Source organism: Ascaphus truei, chromosome 6 (genome assembly GCF_040206685.1).
Source record: "Ascaphus truei isolate aAscTru1 chromosome 6, aAscTru1.hap1, whole genome shotgun sequence".
In the NCBI taxonomy this organism is placed as follows: domain Eukaryota; kingdom Metazoa; phylum Chordata; class Amphibia; order Anura; family Ascaphidae; genus Ascaphus; species Ascaphus truei.
This window is the reverse complement of record NC_134488.1, coordinates 7393259-7418379: the sequence shown is the minus strand read 5'-3', so window position 1 is coordinate 7418379 and position 25121 is coordinate 7393259.

Here is a 25121-nt window from a genome sequence, read left to right as displayed (position 1 = left end):
TAGAATCTGGATAAAGGCATCTGTTTTGCCAGAGAGAATATTCATTTTTGGCCCCTCTGTATTCAAGTAAACAAAACACTTTTAGAGGTACTTTCAAAAGCATTCTCTGGAGGGTTCTGCAAGGTTCAGGGGGCATGCTAAGCAAGTATTCCACAAAAGAGTGAATTTATTAAAAACAAAGACATCTGGTGATAACCTCTATTTTAAAGTATAACCTTGAGATCTCTTCTAAAGTATAACGCTGAAATACCTGTAATTGTTGCAAAGAGACACATGTAATAAGACCACATATCCATTTGTCACTCAAATGTAGGAGAAAGATGGTCAAAATTAGACTTGTTACATAATCATAATAAATCAAAAACATAATAAGATTTGTTGTCATAATCGCCTGAATCTATTGATATGACTCATGTATGTCCAAGTATTACAGAAAATAAATTATGAATGCTTTTATATATTAAGGCAAAAAATGTAAATGTCTTGTTTTTCAGGAGTTTTTTTTTCTCTCTGTCGCAAAACTGTCAACCTAGTTGCTGATTTACGACAGGGGTGGACATATGTCCTTTCAATGGGGGAAAAAACGGTACATAAGTTTTAGCAAGGTAATATGAAAATCAGAATTCAACAGGTGTTTGGGCTCAAATATGTACATTTTAATATTTCTACACCAGTGACCACTCTGGGGGGGACATATGACATATGGTAATGTACTGCATATGGATTTCTGTTTTATCCTGTTGTTTTAAGTAACTGTTCTTCATTTTTGTAACTATGTTCTTGTAATCCTTTTTCTGTATCTTTATACATATTAAAACGTTCTTTAATAAGTAATGCTTTGGGGCTCTGAATGAACTGTTGCATGCTTTAAAGAGTATTTACAGTTTCAGACATATTTTGCTACAACAGATGTGTGTTGAGTCTATAGTTTTTTTATTTCTATAATAAACAGGACCTGAGACCCTGGCAGATATATTAACATATTTTGCATACTTCTCGGGTGGATATATATGATTGCGATTTAGTAAGGGCTTAATATTAACTAATTGAAAGTACCTTGCAGAGGAGAAAAGTGAGTTGGCTAGAGCAGTGGTGCACAAAATGGGGGGGCGCGCCCTCCTGGGGAAGCGCAAGATTATTTAGGGGGGGCGCAGGCGGCTGGCGGCAATTTTGCCAGGAGCAGAGAGAAATGCAGTCTCTAGCTGCAATTTCTCTTTCAGCCATTAGGTGGCGCTATGCTACACAGCAACTGCAGCACCTCTTTGAAGCATCAGGGCAGGGGCCCGCTGCATCCGGCGGCGCGCGCGGCCGCGAGAGCGCTACTCACCATCTCCTTGTAGCCTCCAGTGCCGATCCCAGTCCCTCCTCACTGCACAGCTGACTACTTGCTGTGACGCGTCAGCCAGCAGGGGATACACGAGGATCGTGTTTCCCGTGCGGCGACGCATCACATGTTGTGCGAGGGAGCCAATCACAGACTGGCTCCCATCAACCATTGTCAAGCCAGCTAGTGATAGCCAATAAGAGGACATCATTTTCAAACCAGGAAGAGGGAAAACGTCAAACTTGCAAACAGAAGTTACATTGCTTTTAAACACACGCACACACACACAGACACACAGACACACAGACACACACACCACCCCCCTGCTGTGAGCAATGCTTTGTTGTGCTTGTTTTGGCCATGCCCCCGCTTGCAAAAATGCTCCCTATGGACCGCAGATAGCGTGAAGTGCCTCTCAATGCGCCGCCTGTTTGCAGTGCGGGTGCGCTGTCTGAGGCAGCGGGGCCTTAGCCTTAGCGTGGTGAGTGTGAGAGCGTGAGACATGAGGGGGTGGGTGAGAGTGGGACATGAGGAGGGGGGTGAGCGTGGGACATGAGGAGGGGGGTGAGAGTGGGACATGAGTAGGGGGGTGAGAGTGGGACATGAGTAGGGGGGTGAGAGTGGGACATGAGGAGGGGGGGGTGAGAGTGGGACATGAGGAAGGGGGGTGAGAGTGGGACATGAGGAGGGGGGTGAGAGTGGGACATGAGGAGGGGGGGTGAGCGTGGGACATGAGGGGGGTGAGATTGGGACATGAGGAAGGGGATGAGAGTGGGACATGGGGAGGAGGGGGTGTGAGAGTGGGACACGGAGAGGGGGGTGAGTGTGTGATACTGACATGGGGAGGGGTGGTGAGTGTGACATGGGGTGGGGGGTGAGAGTGTGAGAGTGACATGGGAGGGGGTGAGAGTGAGAGAGTGAGTGTGAAAGAGTGTGACATGGGGAGGGGGTGAGAGTGTGACATGGGGTTTGAGTGAGTGTGAGTGTGTGACATTGGGAGGGGGTGAGAGTGTGAGAGTGTGATGGGGGGGGTGAGAGTGCGAGAGTTTGACATGGGGGTTGAGAGTGAGTGTGAGTGTGTGACATGGGGAGGGGGTGAGAGTGTGAGAGTGTGACATGGGGAGGGGGTGAGAGTGTGACATGGGGGTTGAGAGCATGAGTGTGAGAGAGTGTGACATTGGGAGGGGGGGAGAGAGTGAGAGAGTGACATGGGGGAGTGAGAGTGTGAGTGTGAGAGTGTGACATGGAGAGGGGGGTGAGAGTTACATGGGGAAAGGGGGTAACAGTGTGACATAGGGAGGGATGGTGAGTGTGGGGTGGTGAGAGTGGGACATGGGGAGGGGGGTGAGAGTGGAGAGTGACATGGGGAGGGGGGTGAGAGTGGGGGGTGAGAGTGTGGGGGGTGAGAGTGTGACATGGGGAGGGGGGGTGAGTGTGTGAGTGGGACATGGGGAGGGGGGTGAAAGAGAGACATGGGGATGAGAGAGACACTGGAGGGAAGGAGAGACACTGGCGGGAGGGAGAGAGACACTGGCGGGAGGTAGAGAGACTCAATGGCTGGAGGGAGAGTGTGAGAGAGACACTGGGTGGAGGGAGAGACAATGGCTGGAAGGAGAGTGCGAGAGAAACACTGGGGGGAGGGACAGACAATGGTTGGAGGGAGAGTGAGAGACACTGGGAGGAGGGAGAGAGTGAGAGACACGGGGGAGGGAGAGAGTGAGAGACACTGGGGGGAGGGAGGGACACTGGTGGGTGGAAGAGACACACAATGGTTGGAGGGAGAGTGTTGAGAGACACTGGGGGGAGGGAGAGAGTGACAGACACTGAATGAGGGAGAGAGGGAGACACTGGGGGGAATGAGAGAGACACTAGGGGGAGGGAGAAAGAGAGAGAGATAGAGACACACACTGGGAAAGAGAGAGGGAAAGAGAGAGTGGGGGGAGGGCGGGAAGACACTGAGGGGAGGGATAGAGAGACACTGGAGGGGGAGTGAGAAATATTGGGAGAGGGAGAGACTGGGAGAGGAGTGTGAGACTGTGGAAGAGGGGAGAGAAGTCCTGAGAGGTCCTAATGTGGAGGGAAGAGGGAGATTAATAATACAGTTTAAAATGGGGACGCTATTAGACAAATATCATAATATTTATTTTTAAGTGATGTAATTTGTATTATAAATATTTTTTTTGTAGACGTGTCGGGCGGGGGCGTTACAAAGCTGGTTCGCCCTCATTAGCTGAACCAGCTCACGTGCACTGACGTCATGTGATTTTGATTACATCAGGCAGGGAGGGGGGGGGGGGCCGAGAAATTTCATGGATGAAAAGGGGGGCTCGGCATAAAAAATTTGCTCACCCCTGGCTAGAGTACCCATGTGTATTAACCCTGGTTGCATATCTGAATCACGTGCTCACTTGTGTGCTGTTCATGACAGATGGTAAGTTTCTAATCAATATGAACATTCCAGTGATCATGAATCCGAATGTGGCCATGGGATACAAGGGGAACAAAGATATACACCTTTGCTTTTTGATCATCAAAAAAACGACCAAGGACAAGGCGCTCAAAGAGACGAGGGCGCAGTCTCAAAAAGAAAGAAATATACTTAGAGCAACCAGATAATGTTATCAATATATCTGGGGTTCCCCTCTCAGGGAATGAGATTTCCTTACTTAACAAAGGACTAAACTTTGCCCCCCTTGAAAATTTCAAATTGTTTGATACGATTATTGATTTACAATGTTTTGTTAGGAAGTTGGTGTTAAAAAAGTTTTTTTGCAAACATGATGAAATTGTAGATGTACAGTTGGACAATTCTGCTACAACCACCCCATCTGAGGTCACACAGAGCTTGGACTCATCTCCTTTGGAATTTCATTCCACAGGAGATGATCTAACTTCATTCTGTGAATTGTGCACATTGCACGACATGAATAGCCTGTTGGATGAGCAAAACACAGATGAGGTGGTTGATCCTGTCTCTTCATTTTTAGTGGGATCCAGAGATTCAGGACTAAAGAGCAGATCCAATTTCTATCCATCATATATGAAGGGTCCACACATAGCAACCTTTGAGAAGCTAGTTGAGCGGGATCTGTTACTACTGGCAAAGGGTTACGGCTTCACCCCCAATTTCGGCAATAATTTGACAAAGGAAGAACAATTCAGTATTCAAAGTCTAAACAAAAACAAAAATCTGGTCATAAAAAGTGCCGACAAGGAGGGTGCCGTTGTCATCCAGAACAGTGTGAAATATAGAACTGAGGCCCTCAGACAATTACAAGACTCAAGTTCATATATGTCACTAAAATCTGATCAAACAGATGTATTTTTGGCTCAAATCAAAAACATCTTAGATTTTGGTGTAATCCTGCAGGTGTTGAGTGAGAAGGAAAAAAGCTTTCTTTATGTTGATCATCCGGTTATCCCCATATTTCACCATCTCCCAAAGATCCATAAATCTCTGGTTGACCCTCCTGGTCGACCAATAATTTCGAGTATTGGATCTTTGGGAGATGGTTTATCCAGATACATTGATATCTTCCTACAGCCATTGGTCCACAAACTTCCGTCATACCTTCGGGACTCCACTGATTTGCTTAATTCACTTTCAGATTTCACATGGTCTTCTAATTTACTTTGGGTTACTTTAGATGTCACTTCCTTGTACACAATCATTGATCACACACACGGTATCACGGCAGTTCAGCATTTTCTCAATAATTCACTTTTATCACTTGCACAATACACCTTTATTATAGAATCTATATTATTCTTATTAACACACAATTATTTTCTATTTGATTCACGATTTTATTTACAGACACGTGGCACAGCAATGGGTACTTCATTCGTACCATCTTATGCAAATTTATTCATGAGTTTTTGGGAGTTCACTCACATTTATAGTCACGTTAACCCTTTCCGAAATAATATTATTTTCTATCGGAGATTTATTGATGATCTGTTTATGATTTGGGAAGGTGATGTAAGGTCACTGACGGAATTTGTGGACCATCTAAAAGGTAATGATTATAACTTAAATTTTACATTTTCATTTGACCCTCAAAAAATCGAATATCTGGATTTGTCATTGTACGTTGATTCTAATCAGCATATTCAATCAGATGTGTTCAGAAAAATCAATTCAAGGAACACTTTCCTTAAGGCGGACAGTGGACATCCTAAGCCTTTGATCAGAGGCATCCCAAAGGCGCAATTTTTACGACTTAGACGCATATGTTCAGAAGAAGATCATTTTATAGAACAATCAAAACAATTAGCGTCTAGATTCTGCCTTAGGGGGTACAATGATAGTGACCTACAGAAAGCTTTTGAACATGCCTACCATACCCCACGCTTGGATTTGTTGAAAAAACGTTCTAAGGTTACGGGGGGTATTGCTCATACACCTTTATATTTTGTCACTCAGCATAGCAGACAAGCAAATGTAATTCGCACCATTGTTGCTAGACATTGGAGTATTCTGAGTCAAGACAATAAATTAAAGCCATATATTCAACAACTACCCAAATTTGTTTTTAAAAAAGCAAAATCATTAGCAAGTTATGTCTCACCTAGCTTGTTCATCAATCCTTTGCAAAAAAACTAAAGGTTTCACTCCACCTGTGGGTTTCTTCAAATGTGGTTTTTGCAGGGTATGTACTTTTGCCAAACCCATTAAAGTAATACACTCTAGGGTTAACAAGGATAAAATAAAACTTAAGAGCTTTATCACATGTAACACCAATTTCATAATTTACATCCTAACATGTGGTTGTGGCAAGAGCTACATAGGAAGAACAATAAGACCACTAAAGAATCGAATAATGGAACACATTAGAAGCATAAAGAATGGAGATCAGAGATTGCCAGTGGCAAGACATTTTTTAGAATGCCCAATGGGCAAACTGGATTTGTTAACATTCAGTGGGATAGACCACATCCCACCCCCTATCAGACGAGGTGACCGACAGAACATCCTTAATCAAAAGGAGATGTTCTGGATATTCACTATGGACACCATGTCACCAAAAGGAATTAATATAGACTGGGAGATAAAACACTTTCTTTAAGTTTTTTTCTCTCCTCCCTGGCAACCCCTGTTCCATTAAAATCAGTTGCTGCTCCTTTTGTTCTCGTTCTGTTATACTATCTTTGTAAATCAAATCAACTTATAAAAGCATATATATATAAATAATTGATTATTGATTATTTTTTAGAAAGAGAGGATTATTGATCAATTTGAAATCTACCATGTATTATTAATACCTAGGTCATAATTCATTAAGATCATATGACTAGCTAGACAAAATCTTAATAAGGTTTTCTGTGGTTTTCGTTTTTCATATTTTGAATAGTAAACCACTGATTGATAACTAGATGAAGATAAGTTTTTGTTTATGATCGGTATGTTCAAACAAACACTGGGTAATAATGTTAGGAAACAATTCATCTTGTTGTTTGCATTTTCATTGTTCAACATTTGTTGGATATTATTGTGCATTTATTGTTATTATTTCCATTGTCTGTTTTCATCTTATTATTTCCTTACACTGACCTCACTGAACGTTTTGATGATCTGAAAAAATTGTCAGTAAAATCATACTTTAAGTTCCTTAATATTTATATGATAGGCAACAAAGCAACCAAAATTGTTATAAGTGTATATACATTGTGTCCTAAATAATATTTGGGTTAGATGTATCCACTTGACTTTATTCTGTAGTCTGTTAAGAATTGCATGAATGTAAGGTAATTCTAATTATTGTTTAAATTGTAATGTTTCACACAATTTATCCCCCCCCGCTATTACTTGATTTTAATCAATCAATGCATCCTTTGCATTGATTTAATTTCATACATATTTTAATTTGTTTTATTACCGTAGCAGGTAGAGGTTAATAGAATACCATTTGGTAAATAGTATGGTCACCTCACCTCCCTTTAAGGTTTATTGTGGTTGTTGCAATTAGTGACACAAACATCTGATATAACAAATTGTTTTTTCACTGGCAATGTATTTGCCATTTTCTGCTTTGACTTCTGGTAGGAGCTCATTACGGGTGTGGTTTCACTCACCAGGTGAGCAAACTCCCTTTGTCCATCATGGGAGTCACTGCTAGCACCTGAGTATGATGTCACTTCCGGGTGGGCTTGTATTTCAGTCGACACAGCAGCAGGTAATGTTCACTCTTTGAGAAAGGCCCTTTGTGGCTGAAATGCGTTAGAGTTGCGGGGGGTGCTTCCCTCTCTCTCTTTTTAAATACCCATGGCATAATAAAGATTTTTTATAGCACAGTCCAGCCTTGTTCATTTGCTGTGCGGCCGTGACCGCTGTCTTTTCTCCCCGGTGAGGATACTTTGCCTACGCATTTCGAGCACAGCTCTTTATCAAGGTACCAATAATTGTACTCACCGGGGTGTATAAATACTGATTTTACGCGCTGTAGTCTCCAATCCGACTCACTTCCTGATTAGTCCAGTGACGCGGTCCGTAACGTCAACGTCCTTTTGGTAAAATACCACCTTTATTGTGATGTGTTTGAAACAGACTTGCAGAAACATAATTCGTAATAGTTTTTGCTTATTTGAAAACGAAGCGTGGACCCTTCTCATATACATTATTTAATTGAGGGTCAGCTGAAAGAACACTCCAATGTTTTCTATCAATATTCTTTATTTGATGAGCTTGTGTATTATACTGAGCAATAAACATTGGGATTTCTCTGTTTGAATCTTTCTGTGACTGATTTTTCCTTATTGACACTCTACTCATATTGTCTACTTCTTCAGAGGATCTCCTGGGATAAACAGATGAATATACCCTGGCTTCAATTCTGGTCAAGAGTTCTTTTGCTTGTATGAGAAAGTCTTCATTAGTTGAACATATTCGCTTTAATCAGATTAATTGTCCTTTTGGGATTCCCTTTAGTAGGGATTTGGGATGGCAGCTGTCACAGAAGTATTCTGTGAATTATTTTTTCTGAAAACATCAGAATTATTTTTTCTGAAAACATCAGAATTAATATTTATGTTCATATCTATAGATAGAAATAAGTCTAAATAATGTATGTGATGAAAATCATAATTGTGCGTAAAGTGAAGACTAAGATCATTGTGATTAAGATAATCAAAATATAATAATAGTGTGTGAACATCACCATCCCATATGAAAATGAGGTAAGCTATATATATATATATATATAGTGACAAACGGCTTACTCCGGGGCTCCGCCGTCTGTCCGGGACTGTTAGAACATGGTCTTTTAGGGTAGGTTAAATGATGAGGCATCACGTGCTGTTCGTTTAAGCAGGCTATGCCTGGTTTATTCAGTCCCAGGCACTGAGACTGCCACGGTGCATACAACAGAAACACATCAAAACAAAAAGCTGCTCACCTGAGCGATAACTTAACTTAGATTTTCCCTAACTCAGGGTGGAAGTGGCTTTTCCACTTCCAACAACAAAACAAGGTACTTTTCAGTTTTAGACAAAAAGGAACAGAAACATTTAACCTGTTTTGGGAGAGGCTTTTCCCCTCTCTGCTTCCAGCAGCCTTCCTGTCTCCTGGCTCTTGGGGAGAGGAGAGAGGAAACAGGAAATCAGTCTTACATACCTGATTTCTAATTAGCATGACAGGTGACAGAAATCAGGCAGCAGACAAACTCTGGTCTGGATCTCTCATCCCTCAGTTCCAGCGCTTGCCAAACTGTGGGATGGAGTGCATGTATTATAAGGCTGCACTCCCAGGCCAAACAGGATAGAAACCGTTCAGTATCCTGGGAGCCCTATATATGGAATTTATTACCATCCCCTGGTTTCTGTCACATATCATCCCCCCCAGCTCAGACCTCGAGGGATGAGCGACCATGGATATTAGGGAGTGCATCCTTGACAACCCGTCAGCATTGCCATGTTTGTGCCCTGACCTGTGTTCCACAGAAAATTTAAAGGGTTGTAGGCTTAGGAACCACCTGGTCACTCTAGCATTCTTTTCTCTGTTTTGACACATCCAGGTAAGGCTGCACTCCCAGGCCAAACAGGATAGAAACTGTTCAGTATCCTGGGAGCCCTATATATGGAATTTATTACCATCCCCTGGTTTCTGTCACAATATATATATATATATATATATATATATATATATATATATATCTTATAAAACATGATAGATTGTCAGAAGGGGTTTCCATTTCCAAACACGTGGACCGACTTCCACCAACCTAAAAATAGGTTGGTGTAGGAGGGGGCAAAGCTAGTACCCATAGCGGTTCCATGTGTTTGGAGTTAGAAAACCCCATCAAACAAAAAATAATTGTATTAACAGAAAGTGCATGGAATCTAAAATAAAAGTGCTCTGTGCAAGTGATAAATCTGAGTGCTCCAAATTAAACCTGTCAGCTGCCATCCCATGATTGTGTGCAATAATTGTATATAAAGATGTTACCCAGATGTAACCTCTTTTTCATAGGTTTATTCGTATGTGATTGATTTTAATTAGATCTGTTTATGTTTCCAGGTTCTTTAAAGTTTTTTTTAGTTAATAAACATTTGTCCGTCAGGGGTGTTAGTGTTTTTTTTAATGTTATATCAATAAAGTTATCTTATTTTTCACTCAGCTTTCGCGCGCTGAAATCACGGACCGCGTCACTGGACTAATCAGGAAGTGAGTCGGATTGGAGACTGCAGCATGCGAAATCAGTATTTATACACCCCGGTGAGTACAATTATTGTTACCTTGATAAAGAGCTTGCCTGAAACGCGTAGGTGTGGGCTGTGTGCCAATATGCTGCTTTTACCAATGATCCAATAAATTTGATATTTGTTTCCTTCATGGGTGTGCTTTTGCCTGACTTACCAAAGCCTTTGGAAGTAGTGCCCAGTTTTCTTTCTCTATCACATTTTTATGGGTGAGAAATTTTTTAGGGATGGTTCTTTTAAAAAATATGTACAGAATCACAAACATTGGTTGTGCATTTTAAAATGAATTTATGCGACAAAGCATTAGCATATGCTTTTTCTTTAAAGGGTAAGTCACTAAAAAATATTAAACTCTGTGAATAACCAAATTGAAAAGCAGTAATCCTATGGCCACATAGACTTGCAAACTTCACTAAGCACTTAATACAATTACAAATGACAAATTAATCCGTTTCATGCGATTATCACATTCTGTGGTGGCTTTGACCATCCATTTTGCTGCTTGTTCTCCTTTTGTAAGAAGGGTTAAAATGCTTTTTGTTCGTTGTTTTTGTTTGTCTGCAGCCCCAGAAGCGAGATCTCTCTGAAAGCTTAATTCTTCAAACGTGTTCATTGGTGAGGAAAATATGAAATCACTGTGCTACATTACACTGCAAGAAAACATCCTTTACCTTCTGGGTCTAACCAGCATTGTCAGAACTCGTCTTGAAGGGAAATAGGTGCAGGTAATGCAGCTGCACTGCACAATAAAAGACTCATTGCATTCCACCTTGTTAGGAACTTCCTCGTAATCACTGAAGTGTCAGACAGATGTTTTGAAATCAAGTGAGAACAAGCCCCTGGTTGTAAATAAACTAACACAGAGAGTGAAGACATTTGTGGCCCAAGGAGGCTGTTCTTGCCAAGAAAAATGTAGATCACTGTAGCACTCAAATATAAATCAAAACTTGCGACCTCATTAGTTGAAAAAAAATAATTTATTACAAGAAAGTCAATTTACAAAAATCAATATAATCAAAGCAAATAACTTCACAAAAAGTCTGATAGCAAGTTTAAAAATAAGAGGTAAGTAGGTCACAACACAGATCTCCAAAGCAACACCAGTGTTTCAGGGGTTCCTTGCCATTTCTTCAGCCTGATTTTTATGCATGTGTAGCACACTTTCCCCCACCCCCTGGGATATATTGCGGCTACTGTGTGTGGTGCATTACCGGTGGCTCACAGGAGGCCTGAGCCTCTGCTGCTGGGAGCCTGGGGTGTGTCTGATCCATCTGGTGACAGCGCCTTCACCTGTGCGGGATCCTACTATGTTGGATAACCCCGCCACAGGACCCAATACAGTAATACACACACTGATAAGAATAACAGTTTACTGCTTTAAGATAAAGGACATATGATAAAGCATAAGATAAAGGACAATACTTAACGTCCCCACCCACTAGACCTCGCAGGGCCGTAAACTCACAGTGTCCTCCAACACAATGTCCCCACCAGATGGGATATCCCCCAAAGTACTGAGGGCCCTTGGGCACCCAACCACCCTGGTGTCCACAAGAAGCAACCCACCCGAATTGTGAGACAGCGCTGCCAACAACTAGCGTGTGTAAAGTTGGTGCACTTGTTGATACCTGCCGGGTACTCCAGCACCCGGAAGCGCCGACAGTAGACAAAGGGGCCGTCCGGTCCCACTCCGTCGTTGTCAGCAACGAGTCCGCCTCCACGTTGGGTGGTGTCCGGCAGGAGTGTCCCATCGTAATAGTTTCTCTCTCTCGCAGTATGGTGATCTGGCCCCAGACCACCAGATCGCCAATTCACCGCTGTGTCCCTCACACTGGTTCCACAGGGGCAGTGTCCCTAACTACTGGGCCTGTCCCTGCAGCGACCACAAGCTGAGGGGATTTGGGGCCTAGTTGGGGCCTAAGGGGGTCTCTGGCCTAGTGCAGGGGACACAGATGCCCTGCACAAACAGCCTACCCTATCCTGGTCCCAGCTCCGACTGGCGTGCTCCTAGCGCCGCAATGTATCTCTTCCCCTCACCAGGGGAATACTAGCAGCACCCTGGCTGCTGGGGGTTGTAGTCCCCACGGAACCTATGCCCCTTATGGTCGCCTCATACTGCGCAAGCGTGAGCCTTTTCATAATGGCCGCTGGCTATGGGGACTCACTGCGCATGCGCGACCCTATTGAAGATGGCGACGCCCTGCAAAGGGAGCCACCGGGAACCTCCAGCAACGCAGTCACTGCTCTACACCTTCCCGCAATGCCGTGCGCACTCGCTGACCCCCACAGCCGTAGGTAGGTGCTTATGGGGGACATGGGGGGGCCCGGGCTATACATGTGTATTTTTAAACATACTTTTTATGAAGTTATTTGCCTTGATTATATTGATTTTTGTAACTTTACACTTTTTTCCCCCCAACTAATTATGTAGCAAGTTTTTATTTTGACTTTTATAAGTGAACCAATAATGTAAATAACTAACTAATATACCAAAACTACAGCGCTTAACCTATAATGAGCTAATGCTAAAAAATGTGCCTTAAATTAACTGGTGTGCATACTTAATTGCGCCTACAATATAATAAAGTGCACATACAATATCAAGTGAACGTGATGACTAAAAAACAAACAATTAAAGCAGCCTAAGTTGTCCCACAGTGCAGGTTATCTCCTCAACCTACACACAAAACTCATACAAAAACCATATGGGATACCCGACGCTTAATACAGTAGAAAGTGTCAATACAGTGCAGTCCTTTAAATGTCCAAATGATGTTCCCAACCAAAAGGACGATTGCAGTTGGATTCGTTAGTCCCCCCTAATAAAGAAAAAAAACAAATTGCGCAGTATATCTGGACAGGTGCATACAGGACAGTACGACCACAGTGAACTACTTACAAGATAAATCTTGCAACTTTCAGTTGAGAGGATCTGTGCTTTAACCTCTTCCTTGCTGTGATCACGAATCCCACGCGAATCTTCTCAATCCTCCTCTTCTTTAGCCTCTCCCAAGTAGATATTCGGAAGGCATGATAAGGAGAGAATACAGCAAGATAGTGTGGAAAGTACAACACAATTTATTAAAATATATAAAAACAGCCAAATGTAAACTCACATATGGATGCAGTACATGTGCAATACTAGGATGCCGTCCGCAGCTTGCTAAGGTGTCCCTTTTGCTTGTTACAAATCAAGTACAGCTGTATGGCTCCTCTCAGCAGCAACTCAGTGCCCGGGACTCTCTTCGCCCTCCCTGGTGTGTTCCGGCGCTGGTCCCGCTGACGTCACTGCCTGAGCGCCGTTGAAACAACTGGGAACCTCCTCTGCAGACGGTGCCTCTAGAACTCCTCCCCCCTAACGCGTTTCGTGACGTGGGGACGTCACTTTTTCAAAGGATAAGGAGCTACTGCCAATAAGCCCTATTTATACCTCCAAGAAGTAATTAACCCCTTGGTGTCAAATTACATTGCATATACATATGACAGAAACGTATTAAAACACAATAAAATTCATTAATACAGACGCTATACATTACTACAAGTCAAAAGAGATTAACTCTGGGATTCAATGGCTTGTATAATGGAAACAGATAGTTAAGAAAGCTATTAAATGCATAGTGGATAAAGAGTGATTTCTAATCCCTTAGGAAGGAGGCTAGATCAAACTCTATATTTAAGCCTTTAGGTGTCAGTGTCCTTAGTGTATATATCCAGAAGCTTTCCCTTCTGGACAAATTCCTAAGTCTGTCACCTCCCCTCCAGTTAATTTTAGGGCACTCTATCCCTTTACATGTTAATCCTTCAGGGTTTTGGCCGTGAACTATTTTAAAACGGTTAGAGACACTGTGATTTTCAAACCCTCTTTTAATATTGTACACGTGCTCGGCTAGCCTACGTTTGAGGGGTCTCCCTGTTCTCCCCACGTATTGGAGACCACAGGGACATTGTAATAAGTAGACACAATACGTACTTCTACAGCTAATGAAGGTGTTAATTACATAAGTTTTGTTGGTGACTGTAGAATGGAACTTGTCACCTTTTTTGCTGTAATTACACCCAGTACACTTGCCGCATGTAAAGTATCCTTTCAAATCACCCAACCATGTACTGTTACCCTGTTTGGGTCCACCTAAGGGACAACTAGGTGCTAGAGATTCTTTTAGGTTCCTAGCCTTCTTATACACAATTTGCGGGTGAGATGGTAGTACAGATTTCAAAATGGGATCTCGCTGGAGAATTCCCCAATGCTTTTAAAAAGTTTTCATTATCTCAGGAGCCACACTATTATACCTAGTGATAAAGGGTATAAATTCCCCCTCTTTATCTTTTTTATTTTTCTTATCCATACTAACTAGTGCAGTTCTATCTACATTATTAACCCTTGCAATAGCTTTATTGACCTTAAACGGATTATAATCACGCTCCCTAAATGTGTCTTTTAATTCACATATTTGTTGGTCATAAATATACTTCTGGGAACAGTTCCTTTTTATTCGTAATGCCTGACCTTGTGGGATATTGTCAATCCACTTGGGGTGGTGATGGCTAGACGCCAATAGGTACGTTTTGGAGTCAACCTCTTTGTAATATGTTTTAGTATGCACCACCCCATCTCTACGTACAAGGTGAGGTCAAGGAAATTAATAACTGTTGGATCACTACTTGAAGTGAACCTAATATTGTATGGGTTTTGGTTGAGATAGATTAAAAAGAGGGCTAAAGTGGAGGGTGCCCCTCCAGACGCACAGCACATCATCGATATATCTTTTCCAGAGCACCAGGTTGGCACCAAATGGGTTGTCTCCCCAAATGTGGTCCTGTTCCCACATGTCCATGAAGATATTCGCGTAACTTGGTGCAAACCTGGTTCCCATTGCGGTGCCACGCGTCTGGAGAAAGAACTCGCCCTCATGGCTAAAGTAATTGTGCTGAAGGATGTACCTAATCCCCTCCAAGACAAATGATCTCAGCTTCTCATCTATATCTCTATCTTTCTCCAAAGTTAGTCTAATGGCCCTGAGTCCTGCTTCATGTTCGATGATGGTATAAAGGGATACCACATCAAATGTTACCCAGATGAGATTGGTATCCCAAGTGAGTTCTTTGATAATATTCAGCCCATGAGTGGTATCCCTAAGATAGGAACGGATCTGTACTACATATCTTTGTAAGATGTAATCAAGAAACTGTGATAAGTTGGATGTGAGGGAGCCGATCCCCGAAATGATCGGTCTCCCTGGAGGTTTGATGGGGTCTTTATGGAGTTTGGGGATAAAATAGAAAACTGGTATTCTAGGTTCTTCTACTAATATGAAGCCTAACTCCTTTTTAGTGATTACTTCATCCTCCAAGCCCCTATTGGCCATCAATACTAGTTCATTTTTGAACTGTTCTGTTGGATTCTTACCTAGTTTACTATAAGTGGCGATATCACTGAGAATCCTATGAGACTCTTCTTTATAGTAACTGGTGTCCATAATGACTTGTTCTCCCCCCTTATCAGCTGCTTTGATTACAATTGCCTTATTGTCTGATAGAGTGCGAACCGCTTCTTGTTCATCTTTCGTTAAATTGTGTTTATTACTCCTAAAGTTTCCCCCCAAGGATTCAAGGTCTCCCATCACCATGTCAGTAAACATGGTGATAAAGTTACCTTTACTGGCCCTAGGATAAAATGTAGAGGTGTTTTTGAATGGAGTCAAAGGTGATTGGTTGGTATTGTTACTGTTTGAACTTGTCATTATAGATGCTCTACTCATAGCATCACGAATGAAGTATTTCTTCAACGTGAGCCTTCGTACAAATTTATGAACAGTTCAAACATATTGGGGCCATGTACTGGTGCAAACTTAAGACCTTTCTCTTGGACTCTGGTCTCAACTTCTGTCAACTTGTGTTTGCTCAAGTTAAAGATACTAGTCTTATTATTTACCAACTGCGTCCTTGGTCTGGTCTTTTTCTTCCTCTTTCGCTTGTGCGACCCCCCTCTTTTTCCTCTGAATCGTCTGCTCTTGACCTTTTCCTTTCTATAAATTGGCGGTCTGGTTTTATTACTGTTTCCCTCCACTGCTCTCGAAATGGCCCGTTGTCCCTGCGGTGTTCTAAAAAATGAAAGTGTCCCCTATTATTAGGTCTATCATAGGGTCTATGAATAGGTGATCTATCTCTATAGTGTCTAAAAACTTGTTCTCCCTCTTCTTCACTTTTTTTCTGAGGACTTCTTAAAGGTCTCTCATTACTCTGGTGTTTACTTTTGTTTCTATTTTTATTTTTGAAACTCCCTGTAGACTTTTCTTGTTAGGTTTTCTGTTTGTTTTTCTCCTGAACTACATCGCTGTAGCTCTGACCCTTATTTTCCTCAATAACAGATGGGACTACCTCAATATTGGTAACAATGTTCTCATTGGTGGAGACAATCCTTTTTGTCCCTACTAAATTTCTTTTGTTTCGATAATTTAGTTTCTTTGCTATGTTTATCCATTCTATTAATGGTCCTGTCCTCCAGAGTTTTATATTCATTTAGCTGCATAAATGGTTCAAACTGCTCTTTGATTTTGTTAATTTCCCCATCTATTATTTCCAGCGTAATGTTCCTCTGTTTGATCAATAATGATATTAATCCCACTGAGCATGTATCTAGAATGTGATTCCATTCATCAAGAAAGTTTTTATCTTCCTAATCGATAGTGGGTGGTATTGTAACCCTTAAACCCCTTGGGATTCTCTTACATTCCAGGTACTTTCTCAGAGGGAACAGATCCCATTTCTGCCTAGTCTCTTGATTGAGTAATTTCTCCAATTTAGTGACGTGTGAATCTAAATTTTCAGTGCTTGAATCCATGGTTTCATTGGTTTCATCACAGAATCCACTGAAATCCAAACTTAAAGCTCTATTAGTAAATAGAGCCATAGTGATTGTGGTCAGCTGCTGGTGGGTGTGAGATAAATGAACCAATAATGTAAATAACTAACTAATATACCAAAACTACAGCGCGTAACCTATAATGAGCTAATGCTAAAAAATGTGCCTTCAATTAAATGGTGTGCATGTTTGTTTTTTAGTCATCACGTTCACTTGATTAAGTATGCACACCATTTAATTTAAGGCACATTTTTTAGCATTAGCTCTTTATAGGTTTAAACCCCTGACGAAGACACCTTGTGTTGAAACGCGTAGGGTTAATTTATTAGAGAGAGGTACACTTGCATTAACAATTGTCCCCCTGTTTCAAGTCTGTTAGTTAACAGACAAAGTTGAAAACTACTGTGGTTTTTTGACCGGATCGAAGACTATCCAGCTTCTAAGTTCAACATCGTGCGAGACGTGAAGAGGCTCCCCCACGTGATGCGGAAGCGGTGAGTGTGGCAGAGACAAGTCGTGCGTTTGGAGAGACTGGATGCATCGATTCCCAGTCGGACTAACGAAGAGGAGATTGAGGTAGAGGGCAGCTGGACGTCTGGAGACGCGGATTACATTCATTTACCAACTTACTGAAGAGGGGTGAGTGAGTCGACGGAGACTTAGGAAGAAGAGGCAGGATAGCCCCTTCCTTCTCCCCCCCCCCTCTCCTCCCCTCCCTCTCTCCACCAGCGTTCCAAACTGCTGTACAGCAGATAAACTACACATATCCCACCACCCAGAAGATCATCACGGAGGGTAAGGAGAACTAATGCACATATTTTCCTTCCGGTGTGAGCATCAATATATGCTACAGGAATTATACTTAAAGTCTTTATAAAGACTGGTAATAATATCTGGACATTGTTACTCCACTGAGTTTAAGTGTACCCTCTCTCTTATTAATATTGTTTTGTTTGTTTTAATTATATTTAGTAAAGTTTTTTACAATTCTAAGAAGACTACTATTCATTCATATATTGCATTGAATTAATTATCTACAATCCTGATTGATAGAATTACACCATCATTTCAATTCCATATGAACTATTCACACTCCGAATTGTTTACAGCAAGGATTCTTTTTGTTCCCCATCTGATAGAGTGACATTTGTTTTTTTGGGATTCCCCTCCCTGACGGTGCTCTGTGGCTTGATACATCGTGACATTTCACTTTATATATTTTTTTCCTCCCTCTCCCTTTTTTGCGCCTAGGTCATCTTCACCCATAGATATATATATATATATATATATATATATATATATATATATATATATATATATATATATATATATATATTTTTTTATTTTTTTTTTATTTAGTGTGGGGCTGTTGTGTGTGTGTATTTTTTTTATTGTGGGTAGTTAGTGGGTATTAGACCCAATGGTGGTTGTTTAGGGCTTGCGGGTGGTAGCAGGAGGGCTTAACCCCTTTATGACCGTAGCGGTATTAATCGCTAAGGTCATGAAGGGGTTAAGTCCACCCACAACCCCCCCGCAAGCCCTAAACAACCACCAAGGGCCAAATGCCCCCTTCACCCACCCCCGCTACCCACAATAAACCTGGCACGGCTGGTTAACCCCTTCATTGCCTTAATGAATTGGCCTTTAAATGCATTTTTCCTGCCTCGGATGCATGTCGGGGGGCTCCGGTGCTGGTATTAATGGGTATCAGTCCCAGGCAGGAAAAAGGCCTGATTTTTTCTAAGTGTCGACCTTGCCGATGCTTCTCCCCCAGCAACTTGCCAACTTTAGTTGGCGGGCTGGATTGCCGTAAAAATCTAAATTCTAGAGTGCCGATCAGCAGCGAAAAGCTGATCGGGGCTACTACAATTCAGCCAGTTTCAGAAAGTGCCGATAAGTGGCGAAAAGTGGCTTATGAAAAGTTGTTTTCGGCTAAAAAAATGCCGATTTTTGGAGCTTATCGGCGCTTACTGAGTCTGAAAGGCAATATTGGCGAGAAAGTGTCGAAAAACGACTTTTGGGCGCTTACTGCATGAGGCCCCAAGTTCTGAATGTGGAACAAATATTTATACAGTATTGTTTACAAACTTTGATTCACGAAAAAGTCTTGCATAAGCACATGGGTGTTTCAAAGACTACAAATCATAGGTACAAACAGAACTCGATTTACCCAGTCAATGGGGACTTGCAGCAGAAAACATCCCCAATTGCTGCTTGGCCTATATATAGAACTATATAGATGCAATGCATGCCCCGTTTTGACCCCTGTTAATGCTGCTATTCTGTGAAACTATTTTCCCCTTAATCAAGAAGATTTGAGCCCCTTTCATGTGAATACAGGCTTTTGTTTCATAGGAATAAACCTTCTCACATAAGCACACACGTACCACTCTTTGCAAACAGTATGCTGTTTCTTGAAGGAGTTACTTTATGTACATATGGCAATGGGATTTAGCAATCTGAGACCATTTATGAACATGTGATACTTCTCCAAAATGACATTAAAAAATGCAAAATATAATACAGCAGCTCTCAAAATTGACATGCACATTATAGATAAAAATGACAACATTGAAGGCATCACAAGATCCTTCTCCTCCAAGTTTAAAGTGGTGGGGGGTGGGGCAAATAGGCTAATGTTGTTCTGTGGAGACTCTAAATGAAAGTGTTTTCTCCTGCTTTGTACATTTTATCCATTAAACTATCGCATGGAATCTCCCATTGACGGCAATTGGAGATTTTGTGTGATCGTTCCCCAATCGGCACTGTAGCAATATAATGAATAACTCTCTATCAATGTGGTTTGGTTTTGTAATCTGAATAAAATTGTGGGGAACATTACAATTTATAGACATGTTGATACACATTAATAGAAAGTATGCTGGGTTTTCTTTTTGTATTGATTGACACAAGCCACTCTGTAAGTAACATGTTGTTCTCCCTTTTTGAAAGCACTGTCTTGCGCTTTTTTTTTTTACCCACCGGTTACGCTTTTTTTTTTAATTTTATTTTCTTGGTTCCTTCTGATAGGTTGCAGCATTTTTAGCAGAAACCAATCAGAGGGAACAGGAATTTACTTCCCTTCAGCAACCACTTCTGAATCCTGTAAGGCCCAGCTCACTCTGCCTACCTCACGCGTCTGCGTTGGCGCACCTCTGTCTGCTGGGCGATGTGTGCTCATCCCCAGCAGACTGAATGACGCAACTTCATGAAAAAAAGAAACAAAGTGTGTGTGTAATTACATTGGCTGGCAAAATACATGTGACGCTGCTGCAGCATGAAATTACAACTTGAGTTGTCTCCCTCAAGTGCAGCATGAAATTACAACTTGAGTTGTCTCCCTCAAGTGCAGCATGAAATTACAACTTGAGTTGTCTCCCTCAAGTGCAGCATGAAATTACAACTTGAGTTGTCTCCCTCAAGTGCAGCATGAAATTACAACTTGTACTTCGCCGCTAGGAGTCGTTTCTAGTTTGAAAACTCCCATACACAAAAACATCAAAGAGTGCCGAACGTGCACGTGGCGTAGCAGGCACAGTAAGCGGGGCCTAAATCGGGTTACTTTTTGTAGCCTTGAGCAAACCTTTAGTATTTGATACACATTTCTGAAAATACCAGATAAATCATTGCTTGGGGCAACCATAGCAGCAAAGTATGTACAGGCATACCCCGCTTTAAGTACACTCACTTTAAGTACACTCGCGAGTAAGTACATATCGCCCAATAGGCAAACGGTAGCTCACGCATGCGCCTGTCATCACGTCCTGAACAGCAATACCGGCTCCCTACCTGTACCGAAGCTGTGCACAAGCGGGGAGACTATAGAGCCTGTTACAAATGCGTTATTTACATCAGTTATGCACTTATGGAAAAACGAATGGGTAGCGCTATATCCTAATAAGCAGGCAGCCTGTGATATAACCCTGAATCCCAATCAGGTGATGAACAGATCAAAAAATATATATCAATGGCGCTCTGCTTAGTGTGTATGGTGTATATAAAATGACAAATAAATAATAATACAACCAGTTGCGTAGATGGTCTCCTGGGGTAGGTGCTCCACATGTGATAGGGGACCATGTAAGAAAAAAAATCAAAACATAGTGTAATACTGTTAAACATACATACAGACATATAACATAAGACGGACGCTGAGAACAACAGGTGACCAATTACAAACACATTTAATAAAATATACCATTAAAAATACATGAATACATATAAAATGTATGTATTCATGTATTTTTAATGATATATTTTATTAAATGTAAAGGTAAAACAGTAAAGGTATCTGTTATTTTATGCCCTGCGTGTATGTCATATTATATTGGTGTCTTGCGAGTAACAACTCCCGCTCTGCTGGGAGCCATCGCAGGTGGAGGCGCTGCATCTGGTAAGACACCATACATATATATATACCGCCCCAGGCTCTCCGTGGCAGAGGCTTGGGCCCTGCGAGCCAACAGGTTATACAGCATTAGTAGTCTTCCTGTATTCTAGGGGAAACAGGGCTACATAAGTATAGTGTAACGCCTGTATGCCCGCAGACCTGGCCAGTCCCCAGTACTGAGGTGGGTAAGGGTATAACACGCACCCACAGCACTGAGGGCGTGCCTGGAGTGTGGTAATGCGTTGCCGGGCCTGGTAAGAAAGGGTTAACGTATACTTGCTGAGTCCGGGGTGCCAGAGGTCAGAGTGTAATGTCCAAGTGCCAGAGTTCAAGGATTGGAGAGAGTAGCGTAGTGATGTCCGTAAGCCAGAGTTCAAGGGTTGGAGATAGCAACATAGTGATGTCCGTAAGCCAGGGTTCAAGGGCAGGAGAAGGTAGAGTAGTCAAATCCAAAGCAGTGTTCAAGTTCAAACCAATGGAATCCAAACAGGAGCAGGGACAGGAACCACAGCTGAAACAGACAAGGGAGGTAGGCATAGGCACTGCACACACAGGAGCTACAGGACAGCTATGCAGAGCAAGGAATGAAGGGACAGAGTGGGATTATAAAGGAAGGAGGACCAATAGGGATGAAGGGAGGAGCAGAGGGTTGAGTGAGTGTTTGCAGGGATAGGTCAGAGAGAGCAGGGGAGGAAACAAGGAAATAATCTAGAGAGATGGCCTGTAAGCCACGGGGGGCGGAGCTAACGTTCGGGGGCGGCCGATAACTGGAGCGGGTGCGCGCACCTTCTGTAAGGCTGCTATGCGCACGCATCGCGTGTGTCACAGGGCGTGAGGGGTGTACCGCCGGGGAGATGCTCGGCAGCAGAGGCGGAAGGGAAGGAGAGGCGGTAGAGCCAGGTAAGACAGGGGCTGGGGTGATAGAGGCACGCCGAAGAATACGCGCACCACAGGGGTAAGGAGTGACCGGGAACGTGTGCACACGGTGCGGAAGAGGCGCACGTGACCCAAACGCGCGTCAGAGCGCGCAGACCGCGCCGCAGAGGAACGGGCGCGAGCGGAGGAAGGGAAGAGGCAAGAGTGTATGGACGAGGGGTAGAGAGGTGTCGTAGGAACTGGGGTGATGGGGATACTCCCCCGATCCATTACATATAGCCACCAAAACCTGGAACTATAGACAAATAGGTAAGTCAAAGTGATGTAAGTTGGTAGTGAATAACTAGTATGACTACCTACTGTATGGGCACAAATTAATCTGTCAGTTAATAAAGTGGTAACGTAGAGTACCTAATACAATGTGCAAGCTGAGAACGTGAGAAGCAGATCCGTGGATGCACTAGTAACCCATAAGACAGCTGAGAGATAATTGTGGCATTGTTGCGGTTCCCAAACGCAAAGGGGAAACCACAACACACCGATACACTTTGTTAGGTAGTATGAAGGAAGTGTTCAATCGGATAAACACTTAACTAATTAGCATACTGGCAATATACCCATGGTAATGTAAAAGCACCCAGGGAGTAGTCAATAGTATAAAAACTCCCCAGAAGGAACTCCTAAATATAAATTAGCAATCTATACCTAGATAACCCCAGGGTAGGGTTATTGTACTATGGATAACAATGTTTGTAATTATCCTGCTTGCCTCCATTCTTATCAACACTTTCTCTTCCCCCCCCCCCCCCCCAGCATCCCTCCCCACCTTCCCTTGTCACCGTCCCCTGGCTTCAAACACTTTTAACACCCTACCTTATCTACAGTACATATCTGTTTTTTATTTTCTTCCTCTCTCCACGCTGTTCTAGCCATTGAACCCTTTGTATATCAGTATTGCTTGACCTGAAGAAGAGAGGATAACTCTCGAAAGCTTGTCCTATGACATAAATTGTTAGTCCAATAAAAAAGGTATCACCGACTACTGGAGAACTAATTTATTCTGCACTATCTATATATATTACAAGAGCCTTTTTTTCTATTCTATGGGCTAACATGGTACCATCCTCTGTGCGTCAAATATAGACGGTATCACAATGTAACGCACACCAACGAAGCTGAAAAATCTCCTGAATATATAACTTACTGTATAAACTTCCATTGTAACTGCCTAAGAAGGGACCTGAGCCCCATTTTTAACATTAGTCTGACAATAAACATGTCTAAACAACAATAGACATACTTGAAAATGAGAGGTAACATTCAATGTATTTTTACCCGGTAAAATAATTCTTAAATAAAAACTAAATTAAAAGGCATTACATATATATATATATATAAAAGGGGGCTTGTGATACTGCATGCACTCCGTACCACAATCACGGTACCCACAAAAAGCCGGCTTATGACTGTAAAATACTATTATGCCGACGGTGCTCTAGGGCATAGAATAATATATAACACAGGTAAAACTATCCCAACGGACCACACGGGTGTACCAAAATGTATCGCAATTTATTATAATTTCTAATTGAATAAAAGGACAATACAAAAAGAGTTAAAAAATGTGGCATGGACACCCTGCACGAGTCCTAACAGATCAAGGAAGCTATATCCAATTGAACCCCAAATAATGGTAGCTCATCAAAATCAGCATAGGGTATAAGTATTTATGTGGAAAACCCCCAAATAGTGTTAATCCTATATATGTCTGGATTAAATACACAGAAAAGAAAACATGGGTAACCACTATGGCTGTTATGTAACACCATACAGCAGAGGATGAGGAAAAGTGAGGGGGAATATAGCTGCCAAATTGCTGATAGAGAATATAACCCACTGTCACTTACATGTAGCAAATTCTAGGAAGGTACAGCTTCACATTAAGTTATACTGACTAGTGTATGCCAGCAGATAGTAACCTCAAACTCAGTCACTGTAGAACACTAAGCAGTCATAATACTAACAGACTCCAGTATAATGGAAAAAAGTAAATGCAATAATCCAAGATCAATGTACAGCATATAGCATATAGTCTGCAGATGATAATATTACATCCTTGCAAATGTAGATGTGCATAGCGTCAGAGTCAGCAAAAATGTATATCTACAGTACGTGCTCTCTATGAAGGAGAGAATCAGGGTGTCCCGCCACACGCTCCCACTAGGAGTATATATGTATATAATAAAGGAATTTGTTTCTGCCTAACAGTACCATCCTCCTATTTATACTATAAATGCCTAATACTGTGTATGAACACATCTTGAAAGACCTGCATATGTGGCTGTTGCTATATAAATATATTTTCTCCCATACCTGTGTATACTGAGAAACCTTCATTGCTTGCTATTGAAGTATGTGAATTATTGCAGTAAATACCACTGCATTTGTATGTATTCTGTGCTTGATGAACTGTTAAATGTTTTCTTTCTTTTCCTTTTTTCTGCTTTCTCCTTTTTCTTGTATCTTGTTGTCTCTTCACTGATGTGGAATGAGAAGTCGCCATGTGAATGAGCTGCAGATATGGAGGTTTTTCTATATCTGGAGTCAAATGGGGAAATTTAGCAGAAAATAGCCGGATTGACTGCTTTGGCTGATAGAAAATAAGCCCTATAGTACTGGAAAGCCTTGCATACAAAGCACTAAACAGAAGGCTTTCTAATCATATAGACGTGGCTCTGTATTCCACAAGTGTAAGAATGAATGCATGTAAGCAGTAGTTCTCCTTTTATCTGTACTGTACATCTTTATGTGGAAACCTACAGTACACTTTGTGTCTCCTTTGAGGTATATCACTAATCTCTTCTTGTATGGCACAGTACATTAAATGTTTGGGCCCCGTACATTTGTCTTAAATTACCAATGTCTAACAACACTTCGGCTCATTGATGGACCTTTTGTGAAGGTTATACAGA